Raw genomic sequence first — 17,050 nt, 5'->3', positions numbered from 1 at the left:
GTTTGTCTTTTTTCCCCCCCAGTGGATGCCATTAGGCTGTGTTGAGCAAATTATACAGCTGCATTATTTTTGTGTAGGTACCTACTTCCTAACAGTATGCTCTTATTCTGTGTATGCAGAGTGAATGTCATTCCACACCTGCCATTTAGATGGCTGAATAACTTGTGCCTATGTTAGTTGCCAGTGCTTAATTTATGACTAAACCCAAGTTTTCTTTAAAACCTTCACTATACTGTTTTATAAAGCAACTCCATAACAAAGGCATCACATGATATGTACGCAACATAAATGCTTTTTGGGTGCAATCACTACTGTATCAAATATAGTAATTAATATAGAGACATGGACCAGGTCTATACAGCAATTGACCGTCATTCAACAGGTGGTCATTCAATAATATTATTTCCCAAAGACCTAAGGGGATGTGACGTTGCCAGCTTCTGACTGCCATGAGTCCAAGTCTGTATCTGTGTCTTCATGTGTGTTAAAAGTGTCCAACATCGTTCCCCATGCCATTAGGTCTCCTTCAAGCTTATTGTCTATGCGAGAAAGTCCCATGTGCTGTTCCTCTGCTACTGCTCACTCCAGGATATCCTGTATCCACAGGGCTTCACATGGGACCTGTGTTCCCATCCATTCCATCACTGCCCTATGTTTCCAGTAATAATGCCAGTGGCCAAAATAAATATGCAATCCTACAGCCTTTGGGGTACCGGATTCCTCCCGGTAAGCATGCCGTCAGTGTATGCGGAATATCAATCCCAGACTTGTTTAAGAGAACATGGGGTTCCAGGAAACTGTTCCCACCCGACAGAGCTCTGGTTTCCTATGAAGGTAGGAGGATAGAACTTGAGGGTTTCATTGAAGATGTTTTGGAATTCAAGGGGCGCAAGATCCGGGGAAAAGTGAATGTTGCAGTCAAGGGTCACAACATTTTAGGTTGGTTTCATGAAGGCCTCTTTGGTATGGTGCTGAGACCGGGTACCAGCGAACAAGTAATGGTGGTTAAAGACTATAGCGATTTAAATCTGCAAACCCTCCATATGATGTTCCCTAGTGTGTTTGAGAAACAATTAGGACGTATTAAGGGCTTCAAACATAGAATCAAAATTAAAAAGGGCGCCATTCCCATTAAGCACAAATTGAGAGCGATCCCTTTAAGCTTGAGGGAGGACCTCAAGTTGGAGTTGGAAAAATTACAATTGTCTGGGGTAATTGAGCCGGTTGAGTCTAGCTTGTGGTTGTCCCCAATTGTAGTCGCTCACAAGTGCAATTGCGAGATGCGCTTATGTGTTGACTTAAGGAGTCTGAACAAAGATATTTGGGTTGACTCTTTTCCGTTACCCAGAATTAATGATTTGTTAGAGAAACTCAGTGGTGCGGTGTGGTTTTCAAAAATTGACTTGGCTTCGGCATACCACCAAGTTGTCCTTGAAGAAGACTGTAGACATTATAGGGCTTTCAACATGCCTTTTCGTACTTTCTAATTTCGCAGGATGCCCTTTTGTCTTGCTTCAGTAGCCTCAGTTTTCCAGCGCATCATGTCACAACTGCTGAGGGAAGTTGAAGGTGTCCTGGTGTTCCAGGATGATGTACTTATTTTTGCCAAACAATTAACGGAAGACGACACAGTGCTAAGGCTGGTCCTACAGGTTTTTGAGGAGAATGGGGTGGTTGTAAAAGATGACAAGTGTGAGTTTTGGAAGAAGGAGATTGAGTTTTTGGGGAGTTTTGGAAGAATGAGATTGAGTTTTTGGGGCACGTTGTTTCGTCGGAGGGCATCAAACCGAGACCTGGGTTAGTTGATGCTGTTCGTAATCGTCCCCCCCAAAAAAATAAGGACAAGCTGCGCTCTTTTGAAGGATTACATGAGTTTTATTCCAGGTTTATTCCTAATTACGTCTCCAAGATGAAATGTTTGTCTAATATGTTGAAGAACAGTGTTGCATTCATGTGGGACAAGGATTGTCAAGACATGTTTGAGTTGGTGAAATCTGAAATGACCAATGCTAAAGCACTACGTTCATACGATCTCTTATTAACATGTAAAATAATGGTTGATGCCAGCAAGTCTGGGTTGGGTGCTGTTCTAGTCCAAGATACTAAACAAGGCGAAGCCACCATCAGTTATGCATCTAGAGTGTTGAGAGAAGCAGAGTTGAATTACTCGGTAATAGAGAAGGAGTTGTTGGCGTGAGTCTGGGCAAGCGAAAAGTTCAGAAGTTATGTGTGGGGCAGAAGGTTTGTTATTGTGACGGATCACAAACCGCTACTTTACATTCTCAGTGGTGATAAAACCAATTATACCGCGTATTGCTCGACTCACTACTAAATTGTTGCAGTACGACGTAGAGGTTAAGTTTTTACTTGGTAAACTCAATGTAAGAGCTGGTTTCTTCTCTAGATTACCTATTGAAGAGTTGGTTGATTTTGATTCTGAGGATGATAGAGAGGATTATTTTGTTGCCAGTGTGGATCTTCCAGTGTCCAAGGGCTATAACAAAACTGATTGGGAGATGGCGTTTCTAAATGATCCGGTTTTGGCCCAAGTTAAAGAATTTGTGACCAATGGGTGGCCGAAAGAGAAGAATGTTTCCTTACCGTTACAACCGTTTTGTAAAGTTGCGGATGAAATTTTAATAGAAGATCAGATACTCTTGAGGGGTGAGAGGTGTATCCCTCCATACGGTATTCGTTCTGTTTTGATAAATTCGGCACATGAGGGACATTTTGGAGCGACTATGACCAAAAGGAGGTTAAGGGAGAATTATTGGTGGCCATCTATGGATAAAGATGTTGATGTAGTGGTCAAAGAGTGTGTGATTTGTAATTCTGCTGAGAAGGGGCTGAAAGTATGTACTCCGCCTTTGCACCCTACTGAGGTTCTGGAAAGGCAGTGGTCAAAGTTAGGCATTGACATGATTGGGCCATTTAATTTTCTCCCTCACAATCTGCGATATGCTTTTGTCCTTATGGATTACCACAATAGATGGCCATAGGTTTCTTTTTGAGCTACTCCATCAGCGACCAATGCAGTTAAATTCCTTAAAGAGACTTTCATGCGCGAGGGCTTTCCGGAAGCCATTATTTCTGACAATTGGGTGCAATTTGTTCATTCTGAAATGGAGGACTTCTTAAAGCAATCTGACATTAAACACTTGAGAAGTTCTTTATATCATCCCCAGACCAATTGTTTGGTCGAAAGAATTAATAGGGTGGTTGGGGATTGTATAAAATGGGCTAGACACAATAATTATGACATCCTTGAGGCGGTTAGCACCATGTTGTGGGTTTATCGTTCCACACCTCATTCATTAACCAATGTGTCACTTTTTGAAGCATTAAGAGGTCGTAAACCAACTTCCGTTCTGTTTCCATCCTGGTTAGCAAGTTCTTTGAAAAACAAAGGATAGAGTGGAAGGAAGAGTGTGGTCAGGTGGGAAAGGGTGGTGTCAGGACAAGAACGGATGAAAAAGAGGTACGATGCGATCAAAGCCACCAAGTTGTGTTTGATTTGCCCCGGAGATCTAGTGCGTATAAAAAAAGTATGGGCCGTATTTATACTTTTTGACGCAAAACTGCGCTAACGCAGTTTTGCGTCAAAAAAATTTGCGTCGGCTAACGCCATTCTGAAGCGCCATGCGGGCGCCGTATTTATTGAATGGCGTTAGCCGGCGCTAGCAGACCGGCGCTGCCTGGTGTGCGTGGAAAAAAACCACGTACACCAGACAGCGCCGGCGTAGGGGGAAAATGGCGTATGGGCGTCTTAAAATGGGGCAAGTCAGGTTGCGTCGAAAAAATCGTCGTAACCCGACTTGCGCCATTTTTTTTCGACGCCCATCCCCCATCAACATGACTCCTATCATTGTAAAGATAGGAGTCATGCCCCCTTGCCCAATGGCCATGCCCAGGGGACTTATGTCCCCTGGGCATGGTCATTGGGCATAGTGGCATGTAGGGGGGCACAAATCAGGCCCCCCTATGCCACAAAAATTAAAAAAAAAAATACTTACCTGAACTTACCTTAATGTCCATGGGATGGGTCCCTCCGTCCTTGGGTGTCCTCCTGGGGTGGGCAAGGGTGGCAGGGGGGGTCCCTGGGGGCAGGGGAGGGCACTCTGGGCTCATTTTGAGCCCACTTGTCCCTTAACGCCATCCCTGACCCAGGCGTTAAAAAGCGGCGCAAATGCGCCGTTTTTGGCCACGCCCACTCCCGGGCGTCTCTTTTGCCCGGGAGTATAAATACCACGTAAAGGCCTGGGAGTCATTTTTTAAGACGGGAACGCCTCCCTTGCATATCATTAACGCAAGGAAGGGGTTCACGCTAAAAAATGACGCACACTCCGGGCACTTTGGCGCCCGAAGCGTCTAACGCCAGAGTATAAATATGGCGTTAGTTGGCGTTAGTTCTGCGTCGAATTTGCGTCGAAAAAAACGACGCAAATTCGGCGCAACCAGAGTATAAATATGGCCCTATGTTTGTTAAAAAAGGTGATGCTAGTTTTGGAAAACCGGTCAGGGTGAGAAGAGTTTGTGGGAGTGTGATTATGGTTGATGGTGGTCGGTGGTGGAATGTATCCAAGGTTGTAAAGTTATCCGAGGACCCTGCTTCGAGTGCTAAGGGCGTGTGTGATAGCAGTAAGGAGAGTGAAGGAGGTTGTAGTGGAAACTCTATGATACGTGTTCAAGATTCGCATAAGTCCAGTACACAAAGATCTTCTTTGGACTGTGCAGAAGGATGTCTACACAGATCTTCCCGGGAAAAGTTTTTACCATGAAAACTAAGGCCTGATCAGTAATATCTTCCAGACTTAAGACTCTCTTTTATTTCTACGGAGTTCTTAAGTTTTTTTTTTTTTTTTAGAACTTGAGGGATATTTTCGTTACTCAGATATTTAGTTTTTTTTGTTTGTTGTTAATTCGTTTAAAAAAAAAAGAAGGGGGAGAGATGGTATGTTGTATATTGTATAATCGGAATGTGGAATGCGGGGCTCGGGGGTCGGAACGTGGAATGCGGACCTCGCGGGGTGGAATTTGGAATGGTGATTGCGGGAGGAGAGCGGCGGTTGGAGGGGTGCCAGCAACACGCTACGAAGGTGGCTCCTTGTTTATCTGCGAACAAACACAAAGTTATTCTTACCTTGCCTTGATGTGCTGGAAAACTGAGGCTGCTGAAGCAAGACCAAAGGGCATCCTGCGAAATTGGAAAGTACCAAAAGACGTGTTGAAAGCCATATAATGTCTAGGGTCTTCTTCAAGGACAACTTGGTGGTATGCCGAAGCCAAGGAAATTTTTGAAAACCACACTGCACCACTGAGTTTCTCGAACAAATCATTAATTCTGGGTAACGGAAAAGAGTCAACCCAAATCTCCTTGTTCAGACTCCTTGTTCAGAATCCTTAAGTCTACACATAAGCGCATCTCGCCACTGCGTTTGCGAGTGACTACAATTGGGGACAACCACAGGCTAGACTCAACCGGCACAATTACCCCAGACAATTGTAATTTTTCCAACTCCAACTTAAGGTCCTTCCTCAAGCTGAAAGGGATCGCTCTCAATTTGTGCTTAATGGGAATGGTGCCCTTTTTAATTTTAATTCTATGTTTGAAGCCCTTGATACATCCTAATTGTTTCTCAAACACACTAGGGAACATCATATGGAGGGTTTGCAGATTTAAACCACTATAGCCTTTAACTACCATTACTTGTTCGCTGGTACCATACCAAAGAGGCCTTCATGAAACCAACCTAAAATGGTGAGACCCTTGACTGCAACATACACTTTTCCCCGGATCTTGTTCCCCTTGAATTCCAAAACATCTTCAATGAAACCCTCAAGTTCTATCCTCCTACCTTCATGGGAAACCGGAGCTCTGTCGGGTGGAAACAGTTTCCTGGAACCCCATGTTCTCTTAAACAAGTCTGAAGTTATCATGGTGATACGTGCACCAGAGTCCACAAGTAGATGAAGAATTTTGCCACCCACACTAATATCCACATAAGGGTCCACACACTCCTCCGGATTCCCTGATAGAGCTTGTTCATCTGTGACCACTACAATTATATCACTGAACTCACTCTCCAAATATTGGTTTGATACCTCACTGGCTTCAGACACACTGTTAACTTTGACATTCTTGTTCCCAGCACTCTGACACACTCTAGCAAAGTGGCCTATACGGCTGCATTTGTGACACACCACATTCTCAGCTGGACAACCCTTAGAATCTTTTGCATGTGGAAAATTACCACATCTAAAACAAATATTGCTCCGTTTGAAAAATTGATTGTTGATGAGCTTTTGTTCTTTGCGTGTGTCGAGACAACGTTGACACTAGCTTTCTCTTCTTCCTTGCGTTGAGCCGAAAGTTCTTTAAGAGATGCTTGAGCCAGTTCAATACTCTTGGCCTGCTTGATCACATCTTCAAGTGAAGGATCCCCCATCGTAAGTAGTCTTTGCTGGATGTGTTTGTCACAACAATTCCCTATGAGTTGGTCCCTGACAAGCTGATCACGGAATGCGCCAAACTGACATTGTGCACACAATTTACGAAGAGCACTGACAAACTCATCAATAGAGTCACTTTGTAGCTGGACCCTCTTGAAGAATTTGTGGCATAATACAACAAGACTAGGCTGTTAGTCAAATTTCAGAACAGGTTTTTTAACTGTTTCCTGATATTCGTCCAATTCTTCGCCTTCCGCCGCTTCGACATCAGGATTATGTTTCAACGTCTCTCGGCCTTCAAATCCTAGTGAGTGTAATAATAGAAACTTTTTCCTCTCGGGTCTGTAACGTTGTCAAAGGGGGCTTTACATATCACGGTCCTGACCACCTCCTCCTATAACTGCGCATTGTGTGTGATCAAGTAAGGTAGTGGAGTACCTGCACAACCTCCCCAGATTAATAAATATGGTAACAAGTTCCCTACTGTAGATCCCTGTAGAAGTCTTTTTCCCAATTATCCTCAGTTGTGAGCCATCCGGCTACATGTTGGAGATACGAAGCATAGTAATATAAGCGCATATCCCGAAGTGTCAAGTTGCCTTCCTCCACGTCCCTCTTCAGAACCTTGAGCGTGACCCTACTGTGCTTCCCCAACCAAAGTAAGGTTATTAGCAAACTGTCTAGGGTTTTAAAAACTGCTCTCAAAATAGAAACAATGTGTTTGGTATAATGTAAAGGCACCTGGGGAGAAAGACTATCTTAGCCACAGCCATGCGACCCATGAGCGATAAGGGACAGGTATTTCAAAAAGTGATCAAGTTGGTAAGTCCCTGAATTAATCTGTCAAAGTTTATCCATTAATGTTCCTCCTGCGACCCAGTGACCATAACACCCAGATTCCGAAAACCTTTCTCCTCCCACCAAAGCCCTACTGGTTGTAGGTGTTCCTGGGGCAGCCTTACTAGTTGTCCCATGGGGAACACTAATGTTTTAAGTAGGTTAATCCAGAGCTCTGATACACGACCAAAGGCCTCAATATGCTGCATCAATACAGATACAGCTTCAATGGGAGTATGGAGGTACACCAAGACATCATCAGCATAGAGTGAGATGAGGTGAGTGGTCCCGTGCACTAATATGCCCCAGGCTTCCAGTTCTTTCAGCAGCAGAATGGCCATGGGTATGCCGCCAAGGCGAATAACAGAGGCGATAAAGGACAGCCCTGATGGGTGCTGCGCTCTACCGACCAAGCTGCAGACACATCCCCTCCACTCGGACTCTGGCGGTGCGTCCCATATATAAAAGGCAGACAATGTAATCCCACTGTACCACATCAAATGCTTTTTCGATGTCAAGGACACCAGTGCTAGATCTTGATCCAAGTGTTCTGTCTCATGGTGAGCATGGGTGAGGCACCATAGATTAAATGTAATACTACGGGACGGCATAAACCCACACTGATATTCATGGAGCAAGAGATGGATTACATCTCACAAGCGCATTGCCAATACTTTACACAGGATTTTCACATCAATATTGATAATGGTTATAGGTCTATAAGAGGAAGGATCTTCCGGATCTCCCCCAGGTTTTGCCAGAAGGTTAATAACACCCTTGCGCATAGTCAGAGGCAGCACACCAATGGCATTTTCCTCCATGAAGACCCGTAGTATTTTCTCACCCAGGATCGTCAAGTACGCTTGATAAAATTCAGTGAGGAACCCATCGCTGCCGGATGCCTTAGCCCTATTGAGGCCATAGATTGCCGCCTTTAGTTCCTCCAACGTGGGAGCCTCATCCATGACCAGAGCATCGTCAGGTGAAAGAAATGACAAGGTTATGTTCATAAAGAATCTATCCCTTTCAGCCGTGTCCACTACCCCATCCTCCCTATGTACTGTATGGAAGTGAGTTTCTAGAGCTTGTAATATCGCCACGCGTCGTGTCAGGACAGTACCATGCCAGCAACCTGCCTGACTTGTCCTCTTCCCTATGCAGTCTCTGTCTGTAGGAGATGAGGGTATATTTATTCAATGAAGCCTATAGACCATGCAGGGCCCTTTGGGCTTGCAGCATGTCCACCCTGCTAGAGACGTTGCCTCACTCCTTTATAGGGCAGTCATTCTTGTTTCTTGTATACTAATGTCCGTGAGAAGTTGTCTTTTTACTCCACACATCCTACTGATGCAGGTACCCTGCAGAACATCCTTAGGTGCCTCCCATTCAGTAACCCCGGAACCAGTCGATCCCCAGTTACCATCTATGAATGTTTGAAGTGCTTCCCCCAAAGCTTCTCAGCAGGCAGTGTCCATTAACATATCTGGTGGCATATGCCAACTTCTATTGGCCTTCGCATTTGTGTCCCATTTCAAGGGAACCAGTGCTGGATTGTGATCTGACATGTATCTGCCCAGGTGTTGTGAGCCCCATAACAACTCAACATTGAGACCCGTAAAGAGGATCCAATCAAGGGGGCTGCAAGTATGGTGTGTCATTGAGTGATGGGTATGCCCGTGTCTGGGGGTGTAACATCTTCCAACCATCCAACAACCCCAAATTTCCCATTACTTGTGTTAAAGATTCCATTATTTCAGGTTTAGGACCCTCACCCCTCAGACAAAAGGAGACCCTTGGCTATCCAGAACAATCTTTGCAAAGCAGGGTAAAACTGTCTGCAGTCAACATTTGGAGCGTATGTCTTTAGAACTGAGCTGGGTTTACCAGTTAGCATGCCCTGCAGAAGAACATAGCAACCTTCAATATCTGTTTCACTGTAGGTATGACAGAAGGAGACCACCCACATCGCCACCTCTCTGGCATACGAGGAGTAGGTCTCAGAGTAGCTAGCTTCTGTACCTCTGCTCCCATTAGGTGGGTTTCCTAGAGACATGCTATTTGAATTTTATGACAGCGAAGGTAAGATTGGACATTATAGCGTTTTGTGTAATCACGCAGACCCTGGACATTCCAAGTGAGTATACGTATATCTTCGGTCATACTCATGTTTCACCCCTAACTAAGCATAGGTCTGTATCTCTGTGGATGGATTGTGAAAAGATGGTGGTTGCTCCAATAAAGCATTGGTTGAGATGTGTACCATGCCGTGTAAACACAACAACCAATATTGGAAATCAAAAATATAAAAAATAATAGTAACCATCCCCAACCCTGGAAAAACAGTAAAACATGGAAAAAGAACAGTACTGCCCATTCATTACTCACAATGCTGCCAGGACTATCAGCCTAAACCTACCCATCCCAAACTTGCCTGCCACTAATGTGGGAATGGCTCCCGCCAACCTTTCAACTCTCAAGAAATCCTGCTGCATTATGGCATATTTTCAGAAACGCGACAGCGGCAACAAACCGTAAAGGTAACTAGGCTCCAACCCAGTGGTGCATAAAATTAATCTCCCTGACGGAAAAAGATGTAGGGAAGAAAAGCACCAGATGTGGTACCAGCAATAGCAGCCCTGAGATCTTATACACCCAGGCCAAGAATATTCCCCACCTCCCCCACATTACTGAGTAGAAGCGTCAATTGTTGGTGGTATCATAGAGGGCTTTTCTGCTTTGTCCTGAGTATTAGCTCCGGGGAGGTTCGTACCAGGGTGCCATCATCTTGCACCAGGGTACACCCATTGTCTTCGGCTTCCAGCTCCTGGGTGTTGCACTCATTCAACCCCCCATGGAAACGCCAACTTCAATTATTTGCTCCCTGCCGAGGGTGAGTTGTAGCCTTCTGTAACTTCATCTTATCTCAGGGAGTCTGTCCCATACTTCTAGCCACTCCCACACCTCCACCAGCACATCAAAAAAGTGGGACCTACCCCCAGAAAGCACGTTGTGGCGGGATGGAAGGAGTAGCATATATTTAAGGCCCATTGAACACAACTTGTGTTTGACTTCCAGGAAGCCTTTTCGAGTGTCCTGTTCTTTGCGTGTATGGTTTGAGTACACTGAAATTCTGTGATTTTCATAGCATGGGTTTTCTGCCTCCTGCGCTGCATGCAATACACTGTCCCTGTCCTTATAGCTATGACCCTGGTATGGGAGGGACCACCAATGCTCAGTGTGCTCTCTTGATAGCAAAGATAGGTGAAAGGTCTTCTGGGATCTAGTACTCCAAGAACAGTTCTGTGTGAGCCCCTCCAAACACTTTGGGAATCCCAATGGGTGAAGGTTATTCCTCCGAGATCTCCCCTCTGCATCCTCAGCACAGGAGTCCAGGGGCCTTATTTATACTTTTTGGTGCAAACTGCACTAACGCAGTTTTGCACAAAAATGTTTTGCATCGGCTTGCACCATTTTTTAGCACCAGCTGGGCACCATATTTATGGAATGATGCAAGCCGGTGCCAAGGGTAGGCTAGCTTAAAAAAATATATGTTAGGCCGGTTAGAGTCAAATTAAATGACTCTAACCAGATTAGCGTCATTTTTTAACGCTATGGGGCATATTTATACTCTGTTTGCACAGAATTAGCGTCATTTTTTAAAACTCTAATTCGGTGCAAAACTAACTCCATATTTATACTTTGGTGGTAGACCCGTCTAGAGCCAAATTTATGGAGTTAAAGTAATTTTTTGCAAAGCAAAGCAAAGATGAGCCTCACTGCCCCCATACAGCATCACAGACGGATGCGGTTATATGTTAGGGTCATCGAACCGACCCCCTCACAGGTAGCAATGTCCGTGCACCAAATGCCTGCTCCCCAGCTTCATCCGCTTTAACTCACTGCAGCACACAGCTTTCCATTTGCAGGCCCAGGATATTAGGCCCCTGCTGACCACTCCACACCGGCCACAGCCATCGCCCTCATCTGGGCAGATTCTCACAAGGGGGGGCTTTGCGCGCCAGAGCCACCAAGTCGGCCCCCTCTTAGGCAGCAGCTTCCGCAGGCCTAGCAGTCTCACCTGGTGCACACCCCAGTGGCACACGACCCATCACTAGTAGGCCAGGGGCTTGGCACAGTCCCCGCCGACTGCTTCTCGGAGGCTGAAGCCGTCCTCCTCTCTCTAGTGCAGCACCAGACTGCAGGTTTCCTCCATCATGTGCAGTCATCACACGGCCTCTATCATCTGTGTTGGATGGCGCTCATGTGCCCACCGCCACCCGCTGTCCGCCCTGAGCCAGTCCCAGGACAGCCATGCGGTTGCCTACGGCTGCCCTCCTCCTCCGCTCCAAACAGCTCTCAGCCCTCAAGAGCATTCTCCACAGGGCATCACTGATAAGGATGATATTGCCCTGCAGTCAGACTGACTTGGCGGGTCAAGCAGTTATAGGATGATGTAGGATGAGTTGGGGTGGCTGCAGAGCTGTCTAGGAACATGTCCTGTAGGCCATCTTGCTTGGCCTCGCCCCGACTATACCTGAGTTAACGTTTCAAATGTTCCCCATTAATTCATGCGAGTTCATTTGGCAGAGTCATGCTTTTTGAGGAGCCACTGGGCCAGTATGGTTACTTCAGTCATGCAATAATATCCTGATTGAGATATGGGAATTCAAAATACATAGAGGTAAGTTTAGAAGCAGAGCTAGGAACATCTATTAGGGGTAGCAGCTATTACCCCTCTCTTATCTTTTGGTGCCCCTGCCGCGACTATTGGTATCCGTGGTCGCAGGAGTCATAGAGGAGCAGAAAGTGTCTATGAGCTACATTGCTTTAGAAGTCCTCTTATTTTGGCATTGTCCTAGTTCTTGATCTTTCTATAGCACCTTAGCAACAAACAGGAGGCTGTTGAGTATCTCAAATAGGTAGAGAAGAGAGGTAAGGGTTTTTTCTTTGGAAGATATTGGTGACAAAGGGTGAGTGGGAGTGGATAAGCGTTGTGATATTATTATTGACAAAGAATGAGTGATGTTGCTTTGACTGCCCCTTGTTATGTATAGAATACCCATCCATGAGCACCACCGCCTCTTCCTGTTTCCTTTGTGGATTTGGTCTGGTTCCAGCAATGGGATCAGGGTTGGTCCACATTTAAAGAAGAACTTTTATTCTCTCTTGGGGAAGTTAACTTTATTGTGTTTTGTTTTTAGGGAGCATAAAAGAACACCTGTATCTCATGGTTATGTGACTACCTCAGTTGACAGCTAACCCTTGCAGAGACCAGTTGTCTAACCCAAAAGGAAGCTACACCCGAATCTTATACCAGACAAGTGCCAGAACTGCCCCAAACACAATGTGGCTCAATTATGAGTTTTTGCTCTCTAGAGCCTTGGCAGTCATGTCCTACCTTACCATATATGCCTCTAAAAAGAAACTTGATATTCAGCATGAACATCTCTGACATCATAACCATAATTTTATTCATCTAATCTAACATGATTTTCTTTAGTAAAATTAAACTTTAAAGGAGGTGTAGCAAGACCAGAAAAGCACATCAAAAATATATTTTTTCAACCTTCTGAACTTTCTAACCATCTGAACATCACCATAGTCAGACAAGATAACATGCATCACATGGTCATCAAAGGTAGACACTGGGCATTGCCATTTCTTCCGTACTGACCTTAAAACACCACTTTTCAAAACCCCTGGACTAGGCAGCTGATGGTGCTATCCACTTTGATTTCCTGACTGTGCAGCCAATTCTGCTGCCTTCAGAAAATAGGCACCAACATTTACACCCACACATCCATGAGGATCTGCTTATAAAAACATGCTGTAACCTAAATACTAATAGACCATAAAAAACATCTAGTGTAAAATGACAAAAGAAGACCTTGTGACCCTAAAAACACTCTGCTCAACATTAATGGAACACATTACAGAACCAAGACAACGTTCTACACAAACTCACTGAGTGCAACCTACAACAGAAGCAAATCCCTCTTCTGTACCATCACATGTCCCGAGGACCTTCTACACCTGAGATCTCCAAAGTACATTACATTACACAAACAAGCACAACACAATTCACAATTGCTTCAATGAGAAGGCTGACAGAATCAGATAACACGTCCATGACACAATATCACTAGACGTCATCCCTCCAGTTATCTTCTACAGTCCTTGAAATTGGTTACACTTCAACACCAAACCACCGATGACCTGTCATGACTCCTCAACGCCTTCAAGACGGTAACACGAGAAGATAACATCATTGCATCATCAATAGCAAAGTGTATCATAGGAGAAAAACGTACACTACTTCTAAACACCATTGATGTGTACAAATGTGTGCTTTTGAAGAGTTGATATACAAATGCAGTGCACATCCATGCTCTTAAGTGTGCTTTAACACTGTCATTATTTTGTAGGAAAGAATTCACAGCTGCTGCTGCTTTTGTAGTTATTCTTTGCTTGTTCTGCTGCTGACTATACTGTGGCAAATCTGTGCCAAATCAGAAGACAGAAGGGTTATCTGTTGTGTTAGACAGGTATCACAGGCTGACAAAACAAACATTTCTTAACAAATGTAAGCTTCTTGTCTAAATCATTTATGTACCTTAAACAAAAGCTTACACATATTTAAAACATGATTTTTCCACCAGGATTAGACCTTTAGTAAATCATCTGTTTGGTCCCCAAATTGTAGCTTTATATTTGCAACTAGTACTCAGGAGGTCTACTGACAAACAAGGACAGACTCTGCTACAAACCCCTATTTATCACATAGTAAGGATACTCATTATATGCTGACAATAACCTGTAAATATCACTGATGCCAATGTAGCCCATGTTCATCAAGTGCTCACACTTATAACAAAGCATGCACAGCACTTTTCAAGTCACTGTCCGGATCATGAGAGTGAGAAACTATTTTTGAGCTTTGGGATTAAATCACAAGCAGAGTAAAAAGTATGTTCATCCACTCTCTTGGTAGCGCAGCAGAAGGAGGAGAATCTATGAGGGTTGCAACAGGGCTGGAATTCGAGCAGGCATCTCACAAACATGCCCCTTGCAGTATCGAGGAAGGCTGGCAGCGGCCCGCAGTCGTTTGTTAACCCAAATTGCCAATATTCAAATTAGACCAGGGATACAATCATTTAAAATTTACAAAACTAGCATTCCCTGGAGAATAACACGTCAATTTAACACACTTCCTAGAAGTGATGGGAATTTGAATATTGGCATATTTGGGTTAACACACACTAACAGAGTAACACGCCAATATACCCTGTGGCTTAGTATGGGAAATTGTTCTCTCTATGTCCATTTGGTTGCTTTTTTATTATTGGTTTCAGAACTGTCATTTATGTGTTGAACAACTGTCATTTATGTTTTGACCGTGGGTGTAAGGTTTGGTGTGTGGTTAAAAAATGTTTGTGAGCGTGTGTGTTTTTGTATGATGTTTTCGAGCTTATGGGTTTTGTAGGACTTTTTTTTAAATTAAAATATTTGCTGTGGTCCTCTGATTTCAACAGCACACAATGTATTGAGTGCGGGTAAGGTCTTAAACCACGAGTTGTAAACAATGCAGATGTTTACCATGCAAGCGTAACAATGCTTTGCCTTTTTCTGTGCCTTAACGACTCATGTGCCAAACTATGCATATGCGTGGTTAAGGCAGAAAAAGGCAGAGCTAAGTCTAGTGGATTGGGAGAGGGCGTGATGAGGTAAGTGGGACTGAGGCAGGCTTGGGGGGTGGATTAAGGGCTTGTTCAAGCTATTTTTTTGCATTGGTGCGGGGTGGGGGGTTTGGGAAAGGTTCGTTTTTAGGGCTTAGGGAGGGTGGGAGGACTGGATAGTTTATTTTTTAGGGGTGGGGTATTTTTTTTCAGAGCTTAGGGTGGGGGCGGGGAAGTTTATTTTTTAGGGGTGGGGGAAGGTTTAAAGATGGGCGGGAGGAGAGAAGGAAGGCTCGAGAGAGGACCTGGTGAGGTACGTGGGGTTGGATTTAATGCTTAGGTTGGGTGGAGGGTCGGGTAGTTTATTTTTTAGGGGCAGGGCTGGGTGTTTGGGGTCATTTTTCTTAGGGTTTAGGTTGGGTGGGGGTTGGGGTAGTTTATTGTTTAGGGGCAGGGCAGGGTGGGGAGGCAGAGTAGTTTATTTTTTAGGGGTGGGTCAGGTTTAAGGAAAGGCAAGAGGAGGGAGGAGAGAAGAGGAGGAAGGATCAGGAGAGGATGCGGTGAGGTAAGTGGGGCAGGGTTTGGGGTAGTTTTTAGCAGTGGGGTTGGATTTAGGCCTAAAGGTGGGTGGGCGGGTTGGGGAAGTTTATTTGTTAGAGGCGGGAATGGAGGGGGCCGGGATAGTATATTTTTTAGGGCTTAGTGGTGGATGGGGGGGGGGGGGTTGGGGTAGTTTACTTATTAGGGATGGAGGAAGGTTTTAGAGCTCAAGGTGGGTGGGGGTGTAGGGGTTGTTTATTTTTTAGGGGCAGGGGTTGGGGGATGGGTTAGTTTTTTTTAAAGGCTTAGGGTGGGTGGGGGGTCAGGTAGTTTAGTTATTAGGGGTGGAGGAAGGTTTTAGGGCTCCGGGCAGGTGGGGGTGCTGGGGTAGTTTAGTTTTTAGGGGGAGGGGTGGGGGCTTTGAGTAGTTTCTGTTAGGGCGTTTGGAGTAATTTAGTTATTAGGTGTGGTGGAACATTTTAAGGCTCAGGGCGGGTGGGGGTTGTTCTGGCCAGTTTGCGTATTAGGGGTTGGGTAGTTTTGGGCATCAGGATGGGTTGGGGTACTTTTTAGGTTAGGGGGGGGTTGTATGACAGAACCACGCATTCTGTTTCCACAAATTCCTTTACTAAGCATGCTTTTACAACCAAATTTGTTGAAAATGCATTTGTGAGAAAGGCATGCATGGAAAAGACATTGTCATGGTTCCGACTGCGTTGTTAAGGCATGCGTTGTTCTGGCGTGCGTGGTTCTGTCATACAACCATTGAATACATTGTTGAATGTTTATTGAAAACTCTAGAATTAAATATGAGTACACCACAATTTGAAGTCAGTGTTCCTATGTATAAAGGTTTCAGCAAATTAGGTCAGTATAGGCTTTTTTTGGTTTGCACAGCTTTCTAAAAGCGCCATTTTCAGAATTTTGATGAATAATCAAAGTGAATTAAAGAGTTTCTTCTTAAAAACAATTCATTTGAGTCTAAACATGATATATCTTCCCGCTCAAAATCCAAAGTTAGCACTTATTAACTGTATCGGGGTACTTTAGGGTTAGCCAATGGGAGAGAAAGACCTTACAGAAGTGAAAAACTACTTGTAAGCATTTTTCACTACCTGAACACGTACAAATTAGTAGCACATGTCCTACCTTTTAAATACAATGCCCCCTACCTTATGGGCCGTAAGGGCCTACCTTAAAGGTTAGTTATATGAACTAAAAAGGAAAGTTTAGGCTTGGCAAAATGTTCATTGTGCAAAGTCAACATGTCAGTTAAAAACTGCACTACAGGCTGCAATGGCATGCCCGAGACAACTTTTAAAGTGCTACATTAGTGGTTGACACACTGACCGCTGCAGGCCCATAAGTAGCATTCAATTTACAGGCCGTGGGTATATGTATTATTATACACTAGGGACTTATGAGTATATTAAATGTATCCTTCAGGTGTAGTCCAATTTTATGATGTTTTAGGGAGGTATTGAAAGTACTTTAGCACGGGTATGCTGTGGTAAAACACTAGGATGCACTGGTGGCAGGCACAAAGC

The 17,050-nt window shown here is 44.5% G+C and overlaps 1 protein-coding gene across 10 annotated transcripts in view; it reads right to left on the bottom strand.

The window, feature by feature from the left end:
• Window positions 1–17,050, bottom strand: part of BDKRB2 (bradykinin receptor B2) — a 441,339-nt gene that overhangs the window by 21,366 nt on the left and 402,923 nt on the right. The gene's annotated exons all lie outside the window — the stretch shown is intronic.

The sequence above is a fragment of the Pleurodeles waltl genome, chromosome 9 (assembly GCF_031143425.1).
Source record: "Pleurodeles waltl isolate 20211129_DDA chromosome 9, aPleWal1.hap1.20221129, whole genome shotgun sequence".
Classification (NCBI taxonomy): domain Eukaryota; kingdom Metazoa; phylum Chordata; class Amphibia; order Caudata; family Salamandridae; genus Pleurodeles; species Pleurodeles waltl.
This window is presented reverse-complemented; position numbering and strand designations above follow the sequence as displayed.